Source organism: Aspergillus mulundensis (assembly GCF_003369625.1).
Source record: "Aspergillus mulundensis strain DSM 5745 chromosome Unknown scaffold_3, whole genome shotgun sequence".
In the NCBI taxonomy this organism is placed as follows: domain Eukaryota; kingdom Fungi; phylum Ascomycota; class Eurotiomycetes; order Eurotiales; family Aspergillaceae; genus Aspergillus; species Aspergillus mulundensis.
The window spans coordinates 1,923,869-1,933,932 of record NW_020797891.1 but is presented as its reverse complement, the minus strand read 5'-3'; positions in this window follow the sequence as shown (position 1 = coordinate 1,933,932).

The following is a 10,064-nucleotide window of genomic DNA, read 5'->3' as shown; positions in this document are numbered from 1 at the left end:
TTTTTTTTTTTACCTAAATTACCCAGGCCTATAATATATTTTTTTATTTTATATAAACCCCTAAAGCTTGCACCGTGTAAAGCTTTAAGGTTTTATATTTTTTATATTATTAAATTTACTTAGGAATTATTATTATAAAAATGCTTTTTTTTAACCTTTGCCTAGTAATTAATAATATTACTTAAAATATTTAGCATGGTTATAATTTAAGTATTTGCCTGTGTATAGCTTTTTTATAAATAAAAAATTATTTAAATTATTAGGTTATTTTATACTAGTATTTACTTTTATATTTTTTTTAGTAATAAAAAGTACCCTAACTTTAGTTATTAATAGCCTTATATAAGTTTAGTTAAAAAACTTTTTTTTTTATAATTATTTTTTTTTACTTAGGCATGTTATTTTTAATACTTATTAAATATAATATATAATTATTATAACACTTTAATTCTTGGTATTTATAAATAAAAAACTTTTTTTATATATTTTTTAAAATCTTTTAGTATAGGTGTCCTTAATGCTAATTATTTTTATACTTATAGGGTAGGTATTTTTTAATTTAGTTTAATAATTATATAAATTACTTAATAATTTACCATGGTTATTATTTTATATTACCTTAGTTAATTAGTAAGTTATTAACTAGCAGTATTTTATTATTAATTATTTTAATTAATATATTAAAAAAAAAATTTTTTAAGTAAATATAATTTTTATTTTATAAATATTAAACTATTCCTACCTATGGTTCTTTATTAAAAATTTAATAAATTAAAATATTTTATAGCTATTATTTAGGTAGTAAGTTAAAAAGGTTTTAAAGTATATTTTTATATTAAACTTTTAATTATTAAATTTTTTAATATTATTTGCCTGGTATAGTTTTATAAATAATAATTTTTTTAAATTTTTTTTTAAGTTATATTATTATTACTACAACCTCTTTAATAATTTTTTTTAAAATTATAAGGTTATTAAAGTTTATTTAGCATGGGATTATTAATTACTTAATAAATTAAATAAGTATATTATATATTTACTAGTTAGCTTTAGCCCTTATAATTTATTAGCGTGCCTTTTTAATTTAAGTATAAATTTATTAATATTTTTTTTATGGTGTTCTTGTTTTTATAATTTTTTTTATTAAAATTACTTTTAGTATTATTTATAATTTTTAATAATTTTTTTATTACCTTTATTTTCTTGCCCCTGGGCGGGCCTTTTATATTTTAATATTTTTTATATAATTTAAAATTTAATAGTAAAAGGGCCCTTAGGATTTTTTAATTAAAAGTTTATAAATTTTTTTTAAGTATATTAGTTAGTTATTAAGTTAGGGTTTATAATTACTTTTTTAAAGTATTATTTACTAGTCCCTGGGATTAAGTTTATTACCTAATTATTATATAAAATAAGTTTTTTTTTTTAAAAAAAAAAGTAATTAAAACTATAAGTTATGTTTATATATTATAATAAGCTTAAAAAAATATAAATTATTATAATAAAAAAGGTATTATATATTTATAATAAAAACTAATTACTAATTTTTTTAAGTTAAAATTTAAAGTTAAATTTAATATTTTATATATTATATAACTAGCCGCTGCCTTAGCACGCGGCTAGTTTAGTGCTAAAGTTCCTCCGCCCGGCGGCCTTAGGCCGCTAAATTATGTTATTATAATACTGCGCAGTTGCAATACCATAACGGTAATAACATTTTTACCTAGGTTTTTAATATATAAGTTTAATATTATTATAGTCCGGATCCTGTTAAAAGGTGTTTTATTTATAATAGTAGTTTATTAAACCTTTTAATTTTTTAAAATATAAAAGGAAGGTAACCACTCTACTAGTTTTTTAGCTTTAGTAATATAAAAACCTAGTAAATATAAAATTATTACTATTTTTTTTAAACTAGGGGTATTTAAGTGCTATTTTAGCTAGTTTATAATAATTTTTTAAAGCCTTTTATACATGCTTAAAATTTTTAAGTAATTCTTATAAATTTTTATAGCTAGGCTAGCCTTTTTATTTAATTAAAAACTAGTTTAGTTTATACGCATGTTATTTAGTAAAAATAGTTTTAACTTTTTATTTTTACTTTTTATTAATAAGTTTTATATTAGGTATTTTTTATCCCCTTTAAATTTAGGTTACTTAATATAAGGCTTTAATAAAAATATATAAAATATTAAATAAATTTTTAATTAAGTATAATAACTAGTAAGCCGGAGCTAATATACCTATTTTTTAATAAGTTTAATAATTTTAAAAAAATTAATAAACTTTTAGTTAAGTTTTTTACTTAGCTAGATTATTTTAATATTATATAATAATAGTAAAATATTATTTCTAACCTTAAATTTAGTAAGGATATGTTTTTTATTATAGTAAAGGGCTTATTTTTTAAGCCTTATTTATATAGTTTTATAATTTATCCCGTAACTTTTATAATTAATAAAGTTTATTTTTTAATAAAAAATATAATATTTTTTTCCTATAGTTTTTTAATAAAAAAAATAATAGGTTTTTAGTTATATAAGGCTATTTAAGGTATATATTTAGTTATATTATGCTTTAAGTTATTATAAGTAAATAATATAACTAGTAAAAATATAACCTAGTTATTTTACTAAAAATTATAATAAATATATAAATATATTTTAAGTATTTAATTTTATTATTTAATTTAATTATTTAATTATAAATAATACGCGGTGCTAAGGTGTTTTTTTAATTTATAATACTTAATAAAATAATTATTAATAGTTTAAGGTAAATAATAAGCCTTAATTAATAACTAGGCTCCTGGGCGCCCTTATATTATATATTATTTTTTTTAATAAACTTATTAGCTAGCCTTTTAGTATTAACTTTTTAAATAATAAAAATATATTTTACTTTTTTATTAAAATAATTTATTATTATTAATATTATGTTATATACACGGCCTTTATATTTTAATAAAAATAGGTTAATAATAAAGTTTATAAAAAAAATTTATAATATATTTAGAACTAGTAAAAAAATAAGCTAGCCTTAGGCTAGTTATTATAAAGCCTTAAACTTTTAATACAAAAAATATTTTTAATATACTTTTACACTTTTTTATTAAATCTTTTTACTAAAACTTATACTTAAGCAGCTTAATAATTTACTTATAATTAAAGTGGCTTATATAAAAATTATTATAATATACCCTTATAATTTTATACTGTAATATAAATATAAAAAAAATATAAGTAGCCTTTTAATAAAAAAAAGGTTATTTTTTATATACTAGTGCTTTAAATAAAAGCCCTACCTTATTTTAATTAAAATTATTTTTTTAGCTATTACTAAATATAGTTAGTATAAGTATTTTTATATTAGGCTTTAAGTAGCTTTTATTAAAAAGGTTTTATAGCTAGTTTAGCAGGTCTTTTTTATAAGCTATTTTTATAACTTATAACTTAAAATATATTAGCCTTAAAATATATTAGCCTTAAAAGCTAATATTTTTTAACCTTTTTTTAAAAGGGTAGCTAGGCCCTCYAGCACCTGTTTAATATTAATTTAATTAAAAAATAACTTTAACTTTTTTTATAAAGTTAAAAGTAAATTAACTTAATACTTCTTATTTTTTATTTAATAATCTAGGTATTTTAATAATATATTTATTAAATTAAACCTCCCTGGCCTATACTTAATTTTAAAGTTATAAGTTATTAATAATTTTACTTAATAAGCTTACCTTTAATTTAAGATTTTTATTTTAAAAAAGTACTATAGGTTATTATAATTATATTAAATATATATAAAATATATAAAGCCCTCTAGGTAGTATTATTATTTTTTAAAAAACTTAATAATTATAAGTAATTTTTAATTATAAACCTTATATTTTAGCTTTAGTTTATAAAGCTATTAAAAGTAAAAAGTAATAAGCTACTACTAGTTTTATTTTTTTATTAGGTATTTTTTTCTTAATTTAACTACGTAATAATACTAGTAATAATAAAACCTAATATATTTATAATAATAAAAAAATTTTTAAGTTAAAATGCTATAATACTAGAGGCTAGGTAAAAGTAAATTTAACTTTTTTAAAAGCTTTTTATATATTATTTAGTTATAAAAAGGGGTTATTTTTATATTTTTTAATTATGCCTTTTAAAAGCTATATTATAGGGCGAGTTACTTTAGTATACCCTTTAATAAATTATTTAAAGTAGTTTACAAACCCTAAAAAAACTTATAACTTATAATATAATATTAATACTAATTAATTAATAATTATTTAATTTTATACTAGGTTAATAAATACTTTACCCTGGTTAATAATAAAGCTAAAAAACTTTACTTTTTTTAGTAAAAATTATACTTTAATAACTTTATATATAAATTATGCTTTTACAAGTGTTTTAAATCTTTTTAAATATATTAAATATACTTTTTTTTAGTTTTTAAAAAAATTAAAATATTATTTAGGTAAACTATATAAAAATTATTAAGAACCTTGCTTATTACTATATTAATATAAAACTAAAATATTATAAGTATATTAGTAAAACTAAATAATATAATTATATATTTATAATAATTATAGCAGGTCTGGAACGCTATTTTTTTTTTATTTTTTTTTATATATAAATAAAGTAATACATGTTATAAAGGTTAAGTTTAATAAAGTAATATATATTTATTAATTAATTTATAAGTTTATTAATACAAGGTAACAGGTAATAATTTTTTTAGGTTATTATATTTAAACCTTAATAATTAATATATAAATATAAAAATTTATTTACTTTTTAAGTATAAAAATAGGTATTTTTATTAAACTTTAAAATAGCTATATTTACCCCCTTATTAATATTTTATTAAAATACTTTTTTAAAATTAATAATTTATAATAAAAAAGGCTATAAATAGGCCCCTAAAAAGGTATTTTACCTTTTTTTTAAAAAAGATTTATAATATACTTTCTTGCTTAAAAGTTAAAATACTTTTTTTTTAAAAAAAACCCCTACTTTATTTAATATATTAAAAAGGTAGGATTATAATTAGTTTGCCTTTAATTTTTCTTAGTTTATATAAAACTAAAAGTATAAAACCCTTTTTTATTATTTTAATAAATTTTTTTACTAGTTTAATTTAAAAGCGTGGGGTATAATACTGCCAATATTATTAACTAGTAATTAAAAAAAATATTTAAATTTACTTTAATTATTTAAGGCTGTTCAAGCACGGCTTGGTATTTATTATAAATAAAATTAATAATATAAAATATTATATTAAATATTTTTATTTTACTAATAAAATTATAAATTTATATTTTAGCCTTAAATTAGCTATAGTATAAAGTAGTTTTTTTTTATTAATATACTAAACTAATTATAGCACTTAGTTTATAATTATTTTAACTTTTTACTTTTTTAAAAATTAAATTAAAAAAAATTTATACTAGCCCTAGTATTTAGCAAAGCTTTAAATTATTTATATAATTATTTTTTTAAACTTATAAATTTACTAAAATAAAAAATATAATAAGTTTATTTATATTAACTAAAGTTAATAGCTTAGGGCCTGGTAATTATTATTTAGTTTWTAATTTTTTATTTACTTTTATTTTAATTAAGTAATTTTTTTATAAAATGCTTTTTCGCGCTGCATATATAATAATAATTTTTTTATTTTTTTTATTTTTTTTTAGGTAAGAGCTAATACTTAGCTTGTGCTAGCTTTTACTTACTAGTTTTACTTTTAAAGTTATAATAATTTTTTTAACCTTGCTTTTTTAAGGGCTTTTTTAATAAATTTTCATTTTTTTTATTTATTAAAATATTTTTATTTTAGCTTTAGTTAGTGCCCTTTACTAGATTCTTATTTTTTATAATAAAAGGGTTTTTATTATTTTTTTTAATTATTATTTTTAGGTGCTTTTGTCTTTTCACGCGCTAAAATTAACTTATATTAAATTATTTTTAAATTAATACCTTTAAAGGTAATTAAAGAATTTTATAAACATGCTATATATTATTAATATAGCTTATTTAGTATATAAATATAAATAATAGCCTTTTTATAAGTGCCTTAAAGGGGGTTAAAAACTATTTTTTAAAATTTTATTAATTATACCTTTAGTAATTAATTATTTTAATATTTATTTATAAAATATTTTATTTTTTAACTAGCTTAATCTTTTTTTAAATTAACTTATTAATATATAAACTTTTTAAATATTACCCACGTGGGTGGCTTAATAAGCTTTTTTTATTTTATATACTACTTATATTATATATTTTTTTAACCTTGCTTACTAAGTAAATAATTTTACTTATTTTAATATTATATTATATAGGGGCTTTATTAAATATATTTTTAAAATTATTAAAAAATATTTTTAGTTTTATTAAGTTCTTGCTATTAAAGATTTTAATATTTAAAGGTTTTAGTTTTTTTTAACTTAAGCTTACTTTATAATAATTACCATGCTAATATTTTAATAATTTTATTTTTAATAAATATTTAAGGTTATTTATATACTTAGTTTTAATTAAGTAATATTTTATTTATAGTACTATTACTATTATTTAAGCTTAATAGGTTAAATAGCTTTTTAAAATTTTTAGTAGGTAAAAATAGCTTATTTAGCTATTAATATCTTTTAATTTATTAAGTTATTTACTTACCTTTATTAGGCTTTAGTTTTAATAGCATGTTTTATTATAATATTATAATAAATAATCCAGCTATAGGTATTTTTAAAGTAATATTTTTAATTAAAATAATACCTATTATAATATACTTAGGGTTAATATATTATATAAAATTTTTAAAAAGGTAAGGTAGTAAAAATCTTTTTAAGCCTTATTTATTAAAAAAATAAGTTATTTAGTTTATTATTTAAGTTAGCAACCTTAATAATAAAAGTATTATTAAATATTAATAATATAGGTTTAGGTAAAAATAATAATTTTAAACTTTTTTATACTTAAATTTATATTTTAAAAATCTTAATTAAAATGGCTCTAGTCCGCCTTTATTTATTTAAAAATTTAATTTAAAATACTATATTAATAATATTTAAAAATTAATAAAAAAAGTAATTTTAATTATAAGGGTGTTTTAATACTTAAATATTTTTTATTAATAATAATAAAGCTTAGTAAAGTATTTTTAGCTAATAAAAATAAAATATTTAAAACCTTAATAAATTTAATTAAAAAAATTACTTAAAAAACTAAATATATTATAGCCTTTAACTTTTTTATATAAGCCTTGCTTAAAGGCCTAAGGCCTTTAAGTAATTTTTTAAGTTATTTTTATTTAAAAAATAGGTAGTATTTAAATATTTTTATATTTATACCTTTTATAACTACTTTTTAATTATTAAGGTAATTTAATATAAGGTATGCTTTTAATTTATTACTTAAATAGCGCCTAAAACCTAAGGTTCCTAAGTTAAGGTTTTTAGTTAAAACTAACACTATATTAAGTCTTATATAATAATTTATAATAATAAGGTTTATTAAGCTAAATAGGTGCCTAAGGCATCCTACACGGGTAATATTAACACTTCGCGGTGGCGTGACCTAGGTGCCTTAGGTATTACTTAATAGCGTGACCCGGATTAATATTGGCCCTGACATTAATAAATATATAATATTTTATTTAATTTATTAAGTAGCTGTGGTGGCATACAGGCCATATCCCAGGAGTACGGGTTCTACCCCGTACTACCGCCTTATTATATAATATATAGGTACTTTAGCCACTCCGCGGCCTAGCCTTAAATAACAAGATTTTTTATATTTATAAAGCAAGTATTTACTATTATAAATAATAGCATGTTTTTAAAAGGGCCAGGGTGACGGGTTTTCATTATCTTTTTTTTAAAATTAAGTAATTACTTTTTTTATTTATTAAAAAATAGTTTTTAGTAACCAGCTTTTATTATTATTAAGCTATTATTTTTAACACCTATTTATTACTTACTATTTACCCTTGTTAAATATTATAAATTATAACTTTTAAATTATAAACTCCTAATTTATAATTATAAAATTATAAATACTTTTTTTTTATTTTTTACTGCTTTTTATAAATCCTTTTTTTTATTATTTTATATCCCTGTTTTTTTATTATACCTAACTAAAAGTTAGCTCCTTCCGCGGAGTAATTAAAGTATATTATAACTTATACTTACTTAAAGTAATATATAGTCACGTGATTAATTTTATAAGGTTAAAAATAATAAAGCACGGTAATTTAAAAAAATAAAACCTAAGACTTTAAAACTAATTCTTATAATATTAAAACCTAAGAATAAAAAAAACACCTTTATATATATTACTAAATTAATTAAATTTACCGCCTAGCTAAAAAGATTTATTAAAATAAAGTATAGGTAAGCAAAAAACATAATAATATTAATATAAAAAATTAGGTTTTTAACAGGTTTTATAGTCTTATTAAAATAAGTAATAAAAAATAATACTTAAAAATAACAAGACCTGCCTTTGCCTTTTTTATTAAACTAGGTAATTAAAAATATAAGAATATTTAATATAGCTATAAAATCCTTTATAAAAAAATTTAAATAAGTTTTATATAATCCCTATTTTATTTTACAAAGCCTGCCTAACCTATTATTTACTTTATTAATAAAAAAATATAAAAACTATTTTAGTGTTATTACCATTATGGTATTGCAACTACACAGTGTTATAATAACGTAATTTAGCGGCCTAAGGCTGCTAAACAAAGGAACTTTAGCACTAAACTAGCCACGCGCTAAGGCGGCGGCTGGTTATATAATATATAAAATATTAAGTTTAATTTAAAACTTTAATTTAAAAAAATTAGTAATTAGTTTTTACTATAAATATATAATACCTTTTTTATTATAATAATTTATATTTTTCTAAGCTTATTATAGTATATATATATAACTTATAATTTTAATTACTTTTTTTTTAAAAAAAAACTTATTTTATATAATAATTAGGTAATAAACTTAATCCCAGGGGCTAATAAATAATACTTTAAAAAAGTAATTATAAATCCTAACTTAATAATTAATTAATATACTTAAAAAAATTTATAAATTTTTAACTAAAAAATCCTAAGGGCACCCCTGCTATTAAATCTTAAATTATATAAAAAATATTAAAATATAAAGTGCCCACCCAGGAATAAAAAAATAAAAGTAATAAAAAAATTATTAAAAAACTACAGGTAATACTAAATATAATTTTAGTAAAAAAAAATATAAAAATAAGAATATTATAAAAAAAAGAAAATACTAATAAATTTATACCTAAATTAAAAAAGCATGCTAATAAATTATAAGGGCTAAAGCTAACTAATAAATATATAATATACTTATTTAATTTATTAAGTAACTAATAGCCCTGTGCTATATAAACTTTAATAACCTTATAAATTTTAAAAAAAATTACTAAAAGGGTTATAATAATAATAATATAACTTAAAAAAAAATTTAAAAAAATTATTATTTATAAAACCATACTAAGTATATAATATTAAAAATTTAATAATTAAAAGTTAAATATAAAAATATACTTTAAAACCTTCCTAACCTATTACTTAAATAATAATTATAAAATATTTTAATTTATTAAATTCCTGGCGGAGGACTGCCAACAGGAATAGTTTAATATTTATAAAATAAAAATTATATTTATTTAAAAAGAATTTTTTAACATGCTAGTTAAAATAATTAATAATAAAATAATATTAGTTAATAACTTACTAATTAAGTAAGTTAATGCAAAGTAATAACCATGGTAAATTATTAAGTACTTTATATAGTTATTAAACTAAATTAAAAAAAATACTTACCTTATAAGTATAAAAATAACCAGCGCAAAAAACACCTATATTAAAAGATTTTAAAAAATATATAAAAAAGTTTTTTATTTATAAATACTAAAAGCTAAAGCGTTATAATAACTACGTGTTATACTTAATAAGTATTAAAAATAACATGCTTAAGTAAAAAAAACTATTATAAAAAAAGTTTTTTAATTAAACCTATACAAGGCTATTAATAACTA